The sequence below is a fragment of the Chrysemys picta genome, chromosome 3 (genome assembly GCF_011386835.1).
Source record: "Chrysemys picta bellii isolate R12L10 chromosome 3, ASM1138683v2, whole genome shotgun sequence".
In the NCBI taxonomy this organism is placed as follows: domain Eukaryota; kingdom Metazoa; phylum Chordata; order Testudines; family Emydidae; genus Chrysemys; species Chrysemys picta.
Genome location: NC_088793.1, coordinates 31,649,984 through 31,664,987, shown reverse-complemented (window position 1 = coordinate 31,664,987; position 15,004 = coordinate 31,649,984). Strand labels below are relative to the sequence as shown.

The following is a 15,004-nucleotide window of genomic DNA, read 5'->3' as shown; positions in this document are numbered from 1 at the left end:
CAAAAGTATGATCTGTTAGAATAAATGTATTTTAAAGCAGTAATTTCATCCAATGTTCTTTAAAGGAAATATGTCAAAATTAAAATAATATATTGTACCCAAACCCCCTCATGTGTATAACTAGTGTGCTTTTAGATTATCAAAACAAATCTTACATTTTACTATGTTCTATGTGTACTGTTGGATTAGATTCCATGCTTCTCTTAGTTTGGACAATGAAATTAACCTGTTTTGTATCATGTTGTTTTCACTATTGGTTCTAATGTAGTAGTACAATGCTGCAGTGCTTAGGTTGCATGCACTACAGGAGAATGTTTACATTTAAAATGGCCTTATTAACATTTTAAAAGAACTATATTAAAAGCAGTTACGTTGATGTGTTCTACTGTTTTAGATTCTTACTAGCATTTATTAGCCTAGATGTCTAAACCTAAATGTTGGTCTTAAATCACTTGATGGTCTTCCTTTAAATGCTATTATTTATTGATTTATCTTACTTGCATTCCTGTAGTTCCATGAGGTCTCAATCAAGATCAAAGCCCGTTATGCTCAGAATTGTACAAATATAAAACATATTTTGTAGCTAATACTGTCTTCTATTTTATGGCCTTGATCCTGCAACTGGATCCTTGCAGATGGACACTGAATTGAGTGGGGCTTGGGTCAGTGCAAAGTTCTGCCTGCAAGGACATGAAAGCAGAATCTGAGCCAATAAAAGTATAGAAGACATTAGCTACAAAATATCTTATAGGAGTTTAAAAATATACTTTTCCAATTGTATGTGCCTAGTCCTGTGAGGTTCTGAGCCTCCCTCAACTCCCATTCAAGGTTTTCAGCACCTCAGTTTTGGCCCAACAACATTATGTAATTTAGAAATGTAACACCATTGTGCAACTTTTTCACGTATAACAAAGTAATGAATTTGTGTCCTGTATGGATGTGATGCTCTGCTGAAGGCCACATAATCACTGGATAAATTTGAAACTGCACAGTCACACTGTTCAAGAAACTATGCACTTTCTATGCCCTTGATGTTATTCTTATTAAATTATCTGCTGAGTTTTAGGACAAGTCATAGTACTAAGAGGGCTCTCTAATAGGAGCAAATTCTGGTAAATTATCTGTAGATTTGAATGATACTTTTAATACAGTTGCTCACCAGTTTTTTTCAAGCAGTAAAAAATTGTTATATTATTTAGTACAATATTAGTAAGTCCAAGTATTACTTTTTTTGATAAAATAAATGCACCGAATCCTGCAGCCCTTATGCAGCCTTTACTCAGACAAATCTCCTGTTGATGTCACTGGGAATATTGCTTAAGTGAGGAGTGCAGGATTTGGCTCTATATATTTAATTCCAAAATCAGGCTCCAGGCGGTGGGGCACGGGCTTCAGTTTGGCCCTGGGCCTCAGCAAATCTAATGCCAGCCCTGACAACCCTATTAAAATGAAGTTGTGACCCACCTCGGGTCCCGACCCACAGTTTCAGAACCACTGGTCTAGTTGCATGTGGAAGTGAAGCTGCCCTTAATAAAGTTTGCTGCCACCTCCCACTGTTTTCAGTGAGATTGAAGCCAGGCCCACAGGCAAAGTGGCTGCCATTCTATGATTCAGAGGGCTAGATGGGACAGTGAGGAGCAGCAGGGACCCTGTGAAAAGTGGATAGGGAAAGTGAGGGGAAACAGGAGGCAGATTATGGTGTTGTAGGGGGATCGGGTGTGGGAGGGAGGCTGAGTGAGGTGCAGAGGACAGTGATGGGGCTCTTTGGGATGGGATGGAGGGGATAGAATGGCAGCTCCCTCAGCCTGGGAATAGTGATGGGTAAGGTGAGCCCCCTCTGAGCAGCCAGGGGACGGTAGTGTTCCTAACTCTTGCAAATTGATGGCATGTCATGGGATTTGGCATCTGCAGGAGAAGTTCCTCTGATATGGCAATTTTCAAAGTGGGCGGAGCTCTGTGTGAGAGCCTTGGGGCTAAGGATATAGACCTGCTCTGCCTCTGAGCCCTGCCTTCAATATATGGTCCAGCAGAGAGGGTCCTGAGGCAGTGGAGGGAGGATCTGGGGTAAAGCTGCTGTTGTTTCAAGGGACCCAAACCTAGCAGCGATGCTTTCCTCCTCCAGCTGCCTTGGATCTTCTCCACTGGGGATCCAGGCAGAACACAAAATGAAGCCAGAGTGGGAGTTGTGGAGGTGGTGCTGCTGAGTCAAGGGAAGGGGGGAAGCCCTTAGGGGCATCAGAAGGGGGGAGGAATCAGGGAGGTGGTGCTGATAGGTCCAGGCAAGGGGAGAATCTTAAGGGAAAAAAGATGGTGGGAGGGAAGGGGAACAGAAATAGGAAATGAATGGCAGTTCCCGTGTCTTGGGGGGTGAGGAGAGGTAAATGGAGTCTCCACCTGAGCAGCCAGAGAGAGGCATTCATTTTGTGTGCATTAAAGGTTGACTTTTCAACCTGAAATTATCACACAGACATTGGCAGAGGAGTAGAGGGGAGTTAAAAAGTCGAGACTGATTAAAAACCATGTTTTGATTATTTTAAAATGTCATGATTTTTTTGGTATCTGACTCATGATTTTTGATATCGTGAGGGGGTCCAACTTATAATTTTTGATCTCTAGAAGTTGGCAAGTCTCTCTTACTGTGCTGAAACTTTATATGTGATCAGCATTGATCATCTCTGACCTGACCTAGGTTCTTTCTCTCATTATATCCTGAGGTTCCTGGAAGGAGAGGAAAGTCTTTTAAATACTGAGAAATCTTGAGGCTGACATGGTACCCCCAGTTGGGCGCTTAGAGTCTGCAACAGATTCATCCCTGATAAGGCTATTAATGTCAGCTGTTAAAGTCTCTAACAACGGGTTCCCCCAATACTGTCACCAGGAGAGCTATAGCTGTCTATACGGTCAAATGTAGTAATTTGCACCATAGCAGGGAATGTTCAAAAAGATCATGCAGTATCTAGACATAATAAACTGGACAAAGTTTTTGTGAATACTAGCATTTCATTCACAGAAACGTAATTTCTATTCAAGATACTCATTTCTTTCCTCTGATGGCTGGGACAGTCACATGTTTTAAATGGGCTGTTTCTTGTATGGTACATATAGTAATAATAAGTAGTGGTTAGGTTTCATAGACTGTGTATTCCCTGAGACTTCAGTGTCCAGTGACTTCTATTAATATTTAGGAGACCAACGGTTACTTAACTTCTGCTCACCTAGAGCCTGATCTAGTGTCCGCTGACATCAGCAAGAGCCTGTCCACTGGCAGCCCCCCTAAAGGAACATTCAAAATAGTTGTTTACTCATTTTGGAATACAGACTTCAGATGTTTCATTTTCAGCACATATTTAAATAATCTGATCCTTGCTTTCTCATCATTTTCTCATTAAGGATCTGGAGGATGGCGTGGACTGCACCCTCAGCAAGTTTGCAGATGACACTAAACTGGGAGGAGTGGTAAATATGCTGGAGGGTAGGGATAGGATACAGAGGGACCTAGACATATTAGAGGATTGGGCCAAAAGAAATCTGATGAGGTTCAACAAGGACAAGTGCAGAGTCCTGCACTTAGGACGGAAGAATCTCATGCACTGTTACAGACTAGGGACCGAGTGGCTAGGCAGCAGTTCTGCAGAAAAGGACCTAGGGGTTACAGTGGACAAGAAGCTGGATATGAATCAACAGTGTGCCCTTGTTGCCAAGAAGGCTAATGGCATTTTGGGCTGTATAAGTTGAGACATTGCCAGCCCATTGAGGGATGTGATCATTCCCCTCTATTCGGCATTGGTGAGACCTCATCTGGAATACTGTGTCCAGTTTTGGGCCCCACTCTACAAGAAGGATGTGGAAAAATTGGAATTCCCCTGATTGTCCTTATTTCCCTTTTTATAGATTGACACTATATTTCCCCCTTTCTAGTCCTCTGGAATCTCTCCAGTCTTCCATGACTTTTCAGAGATAATCGCTAATGGCTCAGGTATCTCCTCAGTCAGTTCTTTGAGTATTCTAGGATGCATTTCATCAGGCCCTGGTGACTTGAAGACATATAATTTGTCTAAGTAATTTTTAACTTGTTCTTTCCCTATTTTAGCCTCTGATCCTACCTCATTTTTACTGGCATTCACTATGTTAGATGTTCAGTCACTACTAACCTTTTTGGTAAAAACTGAAAAGAAAAATACATCTAGCACTTCTACTATTTCCACATTTTCTGTTATTGTTTTTCCCCCCTCAATGAGTAACAGGTTAACCTCTTGTTCCTAACGTATTTGTATATATTTTTTCTTGTTACCTTTTATGTCTCTAGCTCAGGGGTGAGCAAACTACGGCCTGTGGGCTGGATCTGGCCCATCAGGGCTTTGGATCCGGCCCGCGGGATTGCCACCCCCATGCTGTGGGCCCCGCTCTGCTCCCGAAAGTGGCCGGCACCATGTCCCTGCGGCCCCTGGAGGGGGAGGAGGGGCAGAGGGCTCCGTGCTCTGTCCTTGCCTGCAAGCAACGCCCCCGCAGTGCCCATTGGCCGGGAACGGGGAACTGTGGCCAATGGGAGCTTCGGGGGAGGTACCCACAGGCGAGGGCAGCGTACGGAGCCCTCTGTCCCTCTTCCCCCAGGGGCCACAGGGACATGGTGCCGACCGCTTCTGGGAGTGGCGGGGGGTCAGGGCAGGAAGGGAGCCTGTCTTAGCCTCGCTGTGTGCCGCTGCCATCCGAGAGCCGCTCCAGGTAAGCGGTGCCAGGACAGAGCCCGAACCCCTTTGGCACCCTGCTCCCCCTGCCCTGAGCCCCCTGCCGCACCCCTCCTGCACCCTACCCCCTGCCACACCTTGCACCCCAACTCTTGCCCGAGCCCCTTCCCGCACTCCTTCCTGCACCCATCCCCTCCCACACTCCACACCCCCTCCTGCATCCTGAGCCCCTTCCTGCACACCACATCCCCTCCCACACCCCGCACTCCCTCCTACACTCCAGCCCCCTCTGCCCCAGCCCTACATTCATGGCCCTCCATGTAATTTTCCCACCCAGATGTGGCCCTAGGGCCAAAAAGTTTGCCTACCCCTGTTCTAGCTAGTTTAATCTCATTTTGTACCTCAGCCTTTCTAATTAAAACCTACTTATTTTATTTGTTTATATTCATCCTTTGTAATATGACTTAGTTTCCACTTTTTGTAGGACTCTTTTTGTGTTTCAGATCATTGAAGATTTCCTGGTTAAGCCAGAGTGATCTCCTGCCATATTTCCGATCTTTCCTACACACTGGGATAGTTTGCTCTTGTGCCCTTAATAATGTATCTCTGAAAAACCGCCAACTCTCTTGAATAGTTTTTCCCCTTAGACTTGCTTCCCCAGGGTATCTTACCTACCAGCTCCCCGAGTTTGCTGAAGTCTGCCTTCTTATTGTGCTATTTTCCCTCCTACCATTCCTTTGAATCATTAACTCTACCACTTCATGATCACTTTCACCTAAGCTGCCTTCTGCTTTCAAATTCTCAACCAGTTCCTCCCTATTTGTCAAAATCAAATGTGGAACAGCCTCTCCCCTAGTAGTTTTCTCCACCTTCTGAAATAAAAAATGGTCTCCAATACATTCCAAGAACACGTTGGATAATCTGTGCCCTGCTGTGTTATTTTCCCAACAGATGTCTGGGTAGTTGAGTCCCCCATCACCAAGTCCTGTGGTTTGGATGATTTTGTTAGTTGTTTAAAAAAAGCCTCACCCACTTCTTCCTGCAGTGCTGTTGATTATATAAATTTATACTACTTCAACCCATGTTTGTAATATGAATGACATACAGTTCTCTAACTGGTTTATTAAGAGGCTTAGGAAATTAAAGGCAATCCCATAAAACTGCAAAACAGATGAAAGGCATTTGGGCTGATTGTTCACTATCAAAAATGGAAAATACTGATTCATATAAGAGTAGATTTTTTTTAAAGGCAAGATTTCCTTATTACTCCAACATTTGAAGCACACGGGAAACTACACATGAACTTTTAGAAAAAGCTGCCCTATCTCTGGGATAGGGCAGGGTAGGACTGTAAAGTAGGGAGGCTTTAGACTTGAAAAGTTATCCTATTCTAACGCTGATGTCTTAGCTGCGTTGCTCAGGTTCATTGCTGGTGCTGGAGCTGTCAAGGCTAATTGTTCATACAGATGATGATTCATTTGGGTTTAGGGTGACCAGATGTCCCGATTTTATAGGGACTGTCCTGATATTTGGGTTTTTTCTTATATAGGCTCCTATTACCCCCCACCCCCGTCCCGATTTTTCACACTTGCTGTCTGGTCACCCTATTTGGGTTGGCTCAGAATTTCATGGCTGCCATGACAACCAGGGGGCTGCCTTAGGTGGCTGCAAGCTCCACTCCTAAGCCTGGCACACTTTAGTTCTACTGCTTGAATTGGGGATGGAAATTACCCCTTCATCATAGGCTGACCATTGTCATTGTCAGTTTGGGTTTGGGATGTACTTATTCTGATGTGGGTCGGAACCCGTCTTGATCTAACACTGGAAGTTGACAGATCCAACCGGCTTTCAGACAGCCTTGAGGTAAAGTATTATTCATCCCACTGACAAATCTGTTGGTGGTTTGATAGGACTTTTTAATGATCTTTTGACCTCTACTTTTGATTTGGTGCCCCCCTAAACATCCTATCTACTTGCTATATCCTTGCAAGTCAATATGGTTTACAAATGACCTACAACAAATGAAGAAAAAGGGGAGATGGTTAGAAAGCTAGTGTCAGAAGTCTTCTGCTGAATCCGAATGATTGTGACATACAGATATTTAAAGTTTGTGTGCTATGGCTGTGCAGAAATGGAAGAAAGTGTTCTCTGTCTCTACCATTGTATCTTCAAAGTTGGGGGGAGGGATAGCTCAGTGGTTTGGGCATTGGCCTGCTAAACCCAGGGTTGTGAGTTCAATCTTTGAGGGGGCCACTTAGGGATCTGGGGCAAAATCAGTACTTGGTCCTGCTAGTGAAGGCAGGGGGCTGGACTCAATGACCTTTCAAGGTACCTTCCAGTTCTAGGAGATAGGATATCTCCATTTATTTATTTATTTAAACTTTCATGCAGCAGAGTTGTTTAAAGTGTTTGGCAGCTTCGTGAAATCTAGCTGCCTCAACTCACTTATGGAGTTTGTCTATTTGTGAAGTATTTTCACATTACTTTACACACAACATTGTTAGGATTTGGACTAAAATGTCTACAAGGGAGTCAGTGTGGCCTAATAGGACACTAGAGTTGGACCCAGGAGACAAGGGTTCAATTCTTATTTATACCACTCGTATGCTGGGTGAGCTTGGAAAAGTCACTTCATCTCCCTGTGCCACAGTTTCCCTATGTGTAAAATGGGGATAATGGTTCTGACCTCCTTTATAAAATGCTATGAGATTTTATAAGAGCTAGGTAGTAGTATTATTATTTATTAATTATTGTCATGGAAACACAGCCTCTTGAAGAGATAAAAGCTGAATCCTCTCTGATTTCTGTCAGAATCACTCATTGAGCTTATGGAGGTGCTGGGCAGCTTTGTGCTACAATCTGTGAGATGGACTCTTGTCCCTTCTGGCTAGTGAAGGCTAGCAGGGAAGCAGTGATACATTTCTGTTTGATACTAATTAGGGTTGTTGATTAATTGCAGTTAACTCATGCGATTAACTCAAAAAAAATTAATCACGATTGTAGCAGGGTGGTCACCCTGCTCCTGCCATGAAGGGCATTAAACAGCCCTGGGAGAGGGCTGCAGGGGGAGAAGCCAGGCTGATTAGGAAAGCAGCCACAGCTGTAGCCAGTGCAATCAGGGCCCAGTTCGCCCTTATAAGAGGGCGGTGGGCCAGAAAGGAGACTCTCTCTCTCTCTCTAGCTTCATGAGAGAGAAGGACCTGGCTGCCTGGGAGCAGAGAAGGGTACCTGAAGTGGAGCAGTGCTGGAGAAGGGCAAAGGGAGCGAGGGAGCTCCAGCCAAGAAAAACCCCAGCCTGCAGGCCTTGCTAAAAAGGGCCAAAAAGATAATGGGGCTGCAGAGGGGCAGCCCAGAGATAGGCAAAGACAGCAGGTCCTAACCCCCCGGCCGATGATGAGTGGTTTACAGACTGCAGTCCGCCCCAGTGAGCAGGGGCTAGATAGTGACTGGCAGATGGGGATAGAGGGTTGGGGGGTTTCCCTGGGAGGGGAGACCCAGAATGTGGGTTACTGCCATGGGCAGAATCCTGAGATAGAGGGGCACCAGGGTCCGGGAGGGACACGGGGCCAGCGGCAGGCGAGACACCGGTCTGAAGAGGGCGCTCAGCGCTGGAAGAGCTAATTCCCAGGACAACCAGCAGGAGGTGCTGCGCCGGTGAGTCATCGCCCTGCCACAGGTGGTGGAGAATGTGGACATAGGCGGGCTGCCCCTGATACAAGGGGCAAAGGCAAGGACTGTGGGACTATTGCCCGAATCCGAGTGTGGAGACAGAAGATAGAGACCATGGGGATGAACTACTACTGGACAGCCTGTGTGGCCTGGCTTGCTGAGTAGCAAGCAGGGCTGCTTCAGCTGCTGCGGGGGAGGGCACATGGACCTCAATGGGGGCCAGGCACCAAGGACTGGAAGCTGGTGCCGAGGCCTAAAAACTGTTTCGCCTGTGGGTGACTGGGACACTATAAAAGGAGGTGTCCCTACCGGGATGGAGCACAGAGGCCTCACCCAGAAAAAGCAGGAACTTGGAGAGCACCCCCTGTGAAGTTAACAGGGGGCCCCAAATTTGTTGGGCCTGTGGGGAGCCAGGGCACAGGAAGAGAGAGTGCCCCTATGGAACTCACAGAGCCCAGGCTAACCCTGAGGTGGCTAAAGGAAGGCGGTGGACGTGCTTCCTGTGCCACAAGGGGAGCCATGTCCGATGACCGTGCCCCCAGAGAAGGAGGGGGTGGGGAGGACCGAGGCCCTTGAAAGGGGATTGTCAGGGGCAGAGTGGCCCCAGACAAAACAGGGAACCCACACGGCAGCCAGGAGGGCTACAGTGGGGACCCAGACAATGGTGGAGGGAGGCAGGTGGCTCCAAGTAGTGGAGAGCCTGCGACAAGAGAGGGATTCCCTGTGGGCCCAACTGCGAGGGAAGCTGGGGCAATTGGGAGTTCTTCCCCCCCCCCCCCCCCATGAGCATTCTTAAGGAGGAGGGTGTGTAGTCACCCCCCTCCTGCCATGAAGGGCATTAAACAGCCCTGGGAGAGGGCTGCAGGGGGAGAAGCCAGGCTGATTAGGAAAGCAGCCACAGCTGTAGCCAGTGCAATCAGAGCCCAGCTGGCCCTTATAAGAGGGCGATAGGCCAGAAAGGAGACTTTCTCTCTAGCTTCATAAGAGAGAAGGACTTGGCTGCCTGGGAGCAGAGAAGGGTACCTGAAGTGGAGCAGTGCTGGGGAAGGGCCGAGAGAGCGGGAGAGTTCCAGCCAAGAAAAACCCCAGGCTGCAGGCCTTTCTAAACAGGGCCCAAAAGGTACTGGGGCTGCAGAGGGGCAGCCCAGAGATAGGCAAAGACAGCAGGTCCTAACCCCCTGGTTGATGATGAGTGGTTTATAGACTGCAGTCCGCCCCAGTGAGCAGGGACTAGATAGTGACTGGGAGTAGCCACTGAGGCAAGGTGGGGATCGAGGGTTGGGGGATCCCCTGGGAGGGAAGACCCAGAATGTGGGTGGCTGCTAGAGCAGAACCCTGACATAGAGGGGCACCAGGGTATGGGAGGGACACAGGGCCAGTGGCAGGCGAGACACTGGTCTGAAGAGGGCGCTCAGTGCTGGATGAGCTAATTCACTGGACGACCAGCAGGAAGCGCTGTGCCGGTGAGTCATCACCCTGCCACAGTGATTAAAAAAATTAATCACAGTTTTAATCGCATTGTTAAACAATAGAATACCAATTGAAATTTGTTAAATATTTTTGGATGTTTTTCTACATTTTCAAATATATTGATTTCAATTACAACACAGAATACAAAGTGCACACTGCTCACTTTATATTATTATTTTTTATTACAAATATTTGCACTGTAAAAAGGATTAACAAAAGAAACAGTATTTTTCAATTCACCTCATACAAGTACTGTAGTGCAATCTCTTTATCATGAATGTGCAATTTACAAATTAGGATTATTTTGTTACATAATTGCACTCAAAAACAAAACAATGCAAAATTTTAGAGCCAGAAATCCACTCAATCCTACTTCTCGTTCAGCTCAGACAAACAAGTTTGTTCACATTTATGGGAGATAATACTGCCCACTTCTTATTTACAATGTCACCTGAAAGTGAGAACAGGCGTTCGCATGGCACTTTTGTAGCTGGCATTGCAAGGTATTAACATGTCAGATATGCTAAACATTCATATGCCCCTTCATGATTTGGCCACCGTTCCAGAGGGCATGCTTCCATGCTGATGACGATCGTTAAAAAAATAATGCATTAGTTAAATTTGTGACTGAACTCCTTGGGGGCGAATTGTATGTCTCCGGCTCTATTTTACCCACATTCTGCCATATATTTCATGTTATAGTAGTCTCGGATGATGACTCAGCACATGTTCGTTTTAAGAACACTTTCACTGCAGATTTGACAAAATACAAAGAAGGTACCAATGTGAGATTTCTAAAGATAGCTTCAGCACTTGACCCAAGGTTTAAGAATCTGAAGTGCCTTCTAAAATCTAAGAGGGACGAGGTGTGGAGCATGCTTTCAGAAGTCTTAAAAGAGCAACACTCCGATGTGGAAACTACTGAATCCAAGCCAGCAAAAGAGAAAATCAACCCTCTGCTGGTGGCATCTCACTCAGACAGTGAAAATGAACACGTGTTGGTCCGTACTGCTTTGGATTGTTATCAAGCAGAACCTGTGATCAGCATAGATCCATGTTCTCTGAAATGGTGGGTGACACATGAAAGCACATATGAATCTTTAGCGCATCTGGCATGTAAATATCTTGCAATGCCAGCTACAACAGTGCCATGAACTCCTGTTCTCACTTTCAGGTGACATTGTAAACAAGAAGCGAGCAGCTTTATCTCCTGCAAATGTAAACAAATTTGTTTGTCTGAGCGATTGAATGAACAAGAAATAGGACTGAGTGGACTTTGTTTTGTTTTTGAATGCAGTTATTTTTTGAATTATACATCTTACATTCAATTTTTATGGTGAAGAGATTGCACTACAGTACTTGCATTAGGTGAATTGAAAAATACTATTTGTTTTACAAGGCAAATATTTGTAATAAAAATAAATATAAAGTGAGCACTGTACACTTTGTATTCTGTGTTATATTTGAAATCAATATATTTGAAAATGTAGAAAACATCCAAAAATATTTAAATAAACGGTATTCTATTATTGTTTAACACTGCGATTAATCATTTTTTTTTATTTGCGTGCCAGTCCTAATAGTGATGTTTCCTTCAGGAGTACAGGATACCAGAGGCTTGTACAGAAGCTACTGCAAGGCCACGGCTCAAGAAACCAATCCTTGAGGCTATCAGATTAGTTAATAGGTATCCAATCTCCCATTTTGGGGGGAAATCATTGAGACAACTATGACAGGGCAATTCTGGCCATTTCTTCAACTCTCTGATTTCCATGACTTCAGTCAATCAGGTTATAGGCCTCAATATAGAATAAAAAGTACACTCAAAAAGAAGAACAGGAGTACTTGTGGCACCTTAGAGACTAACAAATTTATTAGAGCATAAGCTTTCGTGGACTACAGCCCACTTCTTCGGATGCATAGTGGGCTGTAGTCCACGAAAGCTTATGCTCTAATAAATTTGTTAGTCTCTAAGGTGCCACAAGTACTCCTGTTCTTCTTTTTGCGGATACAGACTAACACGGCTGCTACTCTGAAAAAAGTACACTGTTTGTATTAGTTGATGATCTGCCAGCACTGAATGAAGATAAAGAGTTCATGTTGATTATTATTTTTTAAATCTGTCAGCAAATTTCTGATCTATTTGATAGACTTCACTGACTTGCTCACAGAGGTGGATGTTGCTATGGCAGGGGTGGATGGACTCTCCCTAGAGCAACTCTGGCGTAGCTTTCTGAGAGGATCCAGAAGATTGCTGTGAACAATTTTCTCTGCCCCAAGGGCTGTCTTCTGCAATACACCATAGAGATCTCTTCTGCTCAACATGTATATGGGGGCATGAGAGGGTTATTCAGGAAACATGAGATCTTCAGTATTCTGATGAAACATAACTCTACATCTTCTTCATGTCTGACTGGGGCAGAGCAGTGAAGGAAATAACCCGTTTTTATCCAGGTTTTTTTTTTTTGTAAACCTCACACTGGTCACCTGAAGTAGCTGCCACACATTGAAACTGGGAAGAATGACAACAGTCTGAGAAGAAGTGAGGTTCTTACCCATGAAAGCTTATGCTCCTAATACTTCTGTTAGTCTTAAAGGTGCCACAGGACCCTCTGTTGCTTTCTACAGATTCAGACTAATACAGCTATCCCTCTGATACTTAAGAGTCTGAGAGAGCACATATTCAAAGTAGGGACAAGAAATTAAAGGAATTATTACTGTGTTTTCTGGACCTTAAAGCTACTGCTGAGTGTCAGTAAGAGGCCTGTGAATAACTTGTGATCTTTAGGGGGAAAAAAAATCAATAACAGGTTTTTAACCTTAGGGAGTGGTTTGCATCATCAGTTTATATTAGTTTAGATTTTCAAGTCTATCTTTGCAAGGAAAAAGGTTAGTAACTTTTTTCAAAAATGGCAGAGGTAAACATACAGCATAAATAATATGCAAATTGGTTTTGTGTGAAACTAAACATCCAGGGCTCTCGCTATAAATAGATACCATTTGTACAGAAGTTTGAAAATAATTTCCAAGTGACAAGTTTTGCCTCATGTGAATGGGATAGATCTCTCTCTCACACACACACACACCCAGAGGTCAGAACAAAGGCTGCCAGTTCTTCAGACGATTTTCTCAAGTCTCTGTTCTCTCTTGCACACCTTCTCCCCCTCATAACTCTTGCCTTCTGCAGTTGCTGAAATTGCCCAGATCCTAAATCTAAATAAGGCAGGACTAGTTGGGAAGATACCATGTGCAGTGGGAAGCAGGGGTGAGGCAAGGCACTGGTGAGGGAAGGGGGCTGGCTTGTGATCTTGAGCCCTAGGGTAGCTGATGGTGAGAGATGCCTTGTTGAATTGGAGTGCATATAGAGCTTGAGTTTGTGGCTGGGAGGGAGGGGGCAGCGGCAGGAGGAGGCTGGGACTGGGAGGGGAGGGGGGGAGAGAGCAGCATCTCTAGCTTTCTCTCCAGAGTACGTTGCTAACAGCAAGAAGAGGCTCAGACTTCCCTAATATCCATTATCCCCTGCTCCCAACGTGGTCACACAACAGGCAGAGCAACAAAGAAGGTCTCAGAGGTAAGGTCCCCTTCAACTTGCAAATCTGTACAGTCTGCTCAACGGAAGGGAAAGCAGCAGTAGCAGCATAGGGGAGAGATTAACAGCATCTAGGAATAAGGGTGCAGGGGAGAGTAGCTGGTAGCTCCCTAACAAGAGGAGTGAGGAAATGTGGGCAGCAGCAACAGAGTAAGGGGGGAGAGGGATTCAGCTCATAAATTAGCATCAGCTGGGAATATCCAGGATTGAGGCGCTTGTGTTCCAGTCCCCCAAACAGGAGGAGGAGGAGGAGAGATGGTGGGGACAGTTGCACTATTAGTGCAAATGCTAGGGCACCTGAAATACAAGGGACAAATTTGTAAAGCAGGAACCTGAGCTATTGTCAGCTTCTTTGTAGACAGGGGCTTGGATGAAGGGATTGGAAAGGAGAGCACCTACATATGGGAGAGCTTGTTCCTGTTTCCCTTACGCTCTGCCTTGCTTTTTGTTTGTTTGTTTGTTTGTTTGTTTTTCTGGGTGTAAGGCTAAGTTCCTGAGGCAGAGTGATAAGAGAGTCCAACATTGTTTTGTGTCTTATGAATAAGGTTATTTAGGGATTTTATTTCCATTTTCATAATGAAACACTGAAATCAGAATAAAAAAGTAGTGAGCCTGGAATCTTTGTACCCCCTTGATAATTCCTCTGCCCCCTCCCCACTCCAAGGTTTTAGGGAAAGGTTGAAACCAACAAGTGGTCTCATTCTGTAACCCAGGAATGGGAGTAGGGTGATCAGATGCCCCGATTTTATAGGGACAGTCCTGATTTTGGGGTCTTTTTCTTATATGGACTCCTTTTACTCCCCATCCCCCATCCTGATTTTTCACATTTGCTGTCTGGTCACCCTAAATGGAAGAAATGTGGCAATTAAAGTTAATGGACCAGGATTAGGTGGCATAACTGTAGTAGGTTGACTTAGATGCGAATATAGGATGATGGAGTCATCACTTTCCCTTGTCTTGCAAAACCTCAGGAGGGTGGGACTGATTCTGATTTTGCTTACAGCAATGTAAATCCATTGATAACTGTGTAAGTATAAGTTTCAGACTTGATGTTGCTTTGTTTCACTGTCAGATCTTTCCTGTAGTCTGTGAACACAGAGACCAGGAGAAGAGACAAGACACATAATTCACAACAATGGGGCTTTTCTTTCACCAGCTTTTATGACTGTATTAATTGTTATTTCGGGACTCAAAGTTTTACTATCCCTTTAAAACAATATATATGTGGTTGACTTTGGGCTTGATCCTGCTTTATTGAAGTCAGTGGGAGTTTTGCCATTGATTTCACTTGGAGAATAAGATCAGCTCTTTTTTTTATTATTATTATTTTTTATATAAACCTTTTTTTTTGTTTGTTTAAAGCCCTCTCTTGTTTTGTGAACAACATTCTGCCTCTTTTCTGGTGTCCAAGCCCTTTATTAAATCATTTTTGGAGGTTTAAAAAAGGTGAACTGCTTTTCTAACAAAATAAAAATTGCCATATACAAAGTCGCTTTTAAGTTGATTGCCAGTTAACTATAGCTTGTATTTTTTTAGAAATCGAGTGTCCGGACTTTTGATGGGTATAACTGTGATACATGCATTAAAAATG

The 15,004-nt window shown here is 44.7% G+C and overlaps 1 protein-coding gene across 7 annotated transcripts in view; it reads left to right on the top strand.

The window, feature by feature from the left end:
• Nucleotides 1–13,114: 13,114 nt before the first annotated feature.
• The window catches only part of GREB1 (growth regulating estrogen receptor binding 1), a 159,680-nt gene continuing 157,790 nt past the window's right edge, over nucleotides 13,115–15,004 (top strand). For 4 of the 7 annotated variants that reach the window (XM_065587687.1, XM_065587688.1, XM_005293101.5 and 1 more), the window contains exon 1: nucleotides 13,238–13,395. The gene's annotated coding sequence lies outside the window, so the exon portion shown is untranslated. Of the gene's footprint in view, nucleotides 13,396–15,004 lie in introns of all 7 variants that reach the window. The other 3 variants (XM_065587683.1, XM_065587684.1, XM_065587689.1) reach the window with 3 other exon arrangements.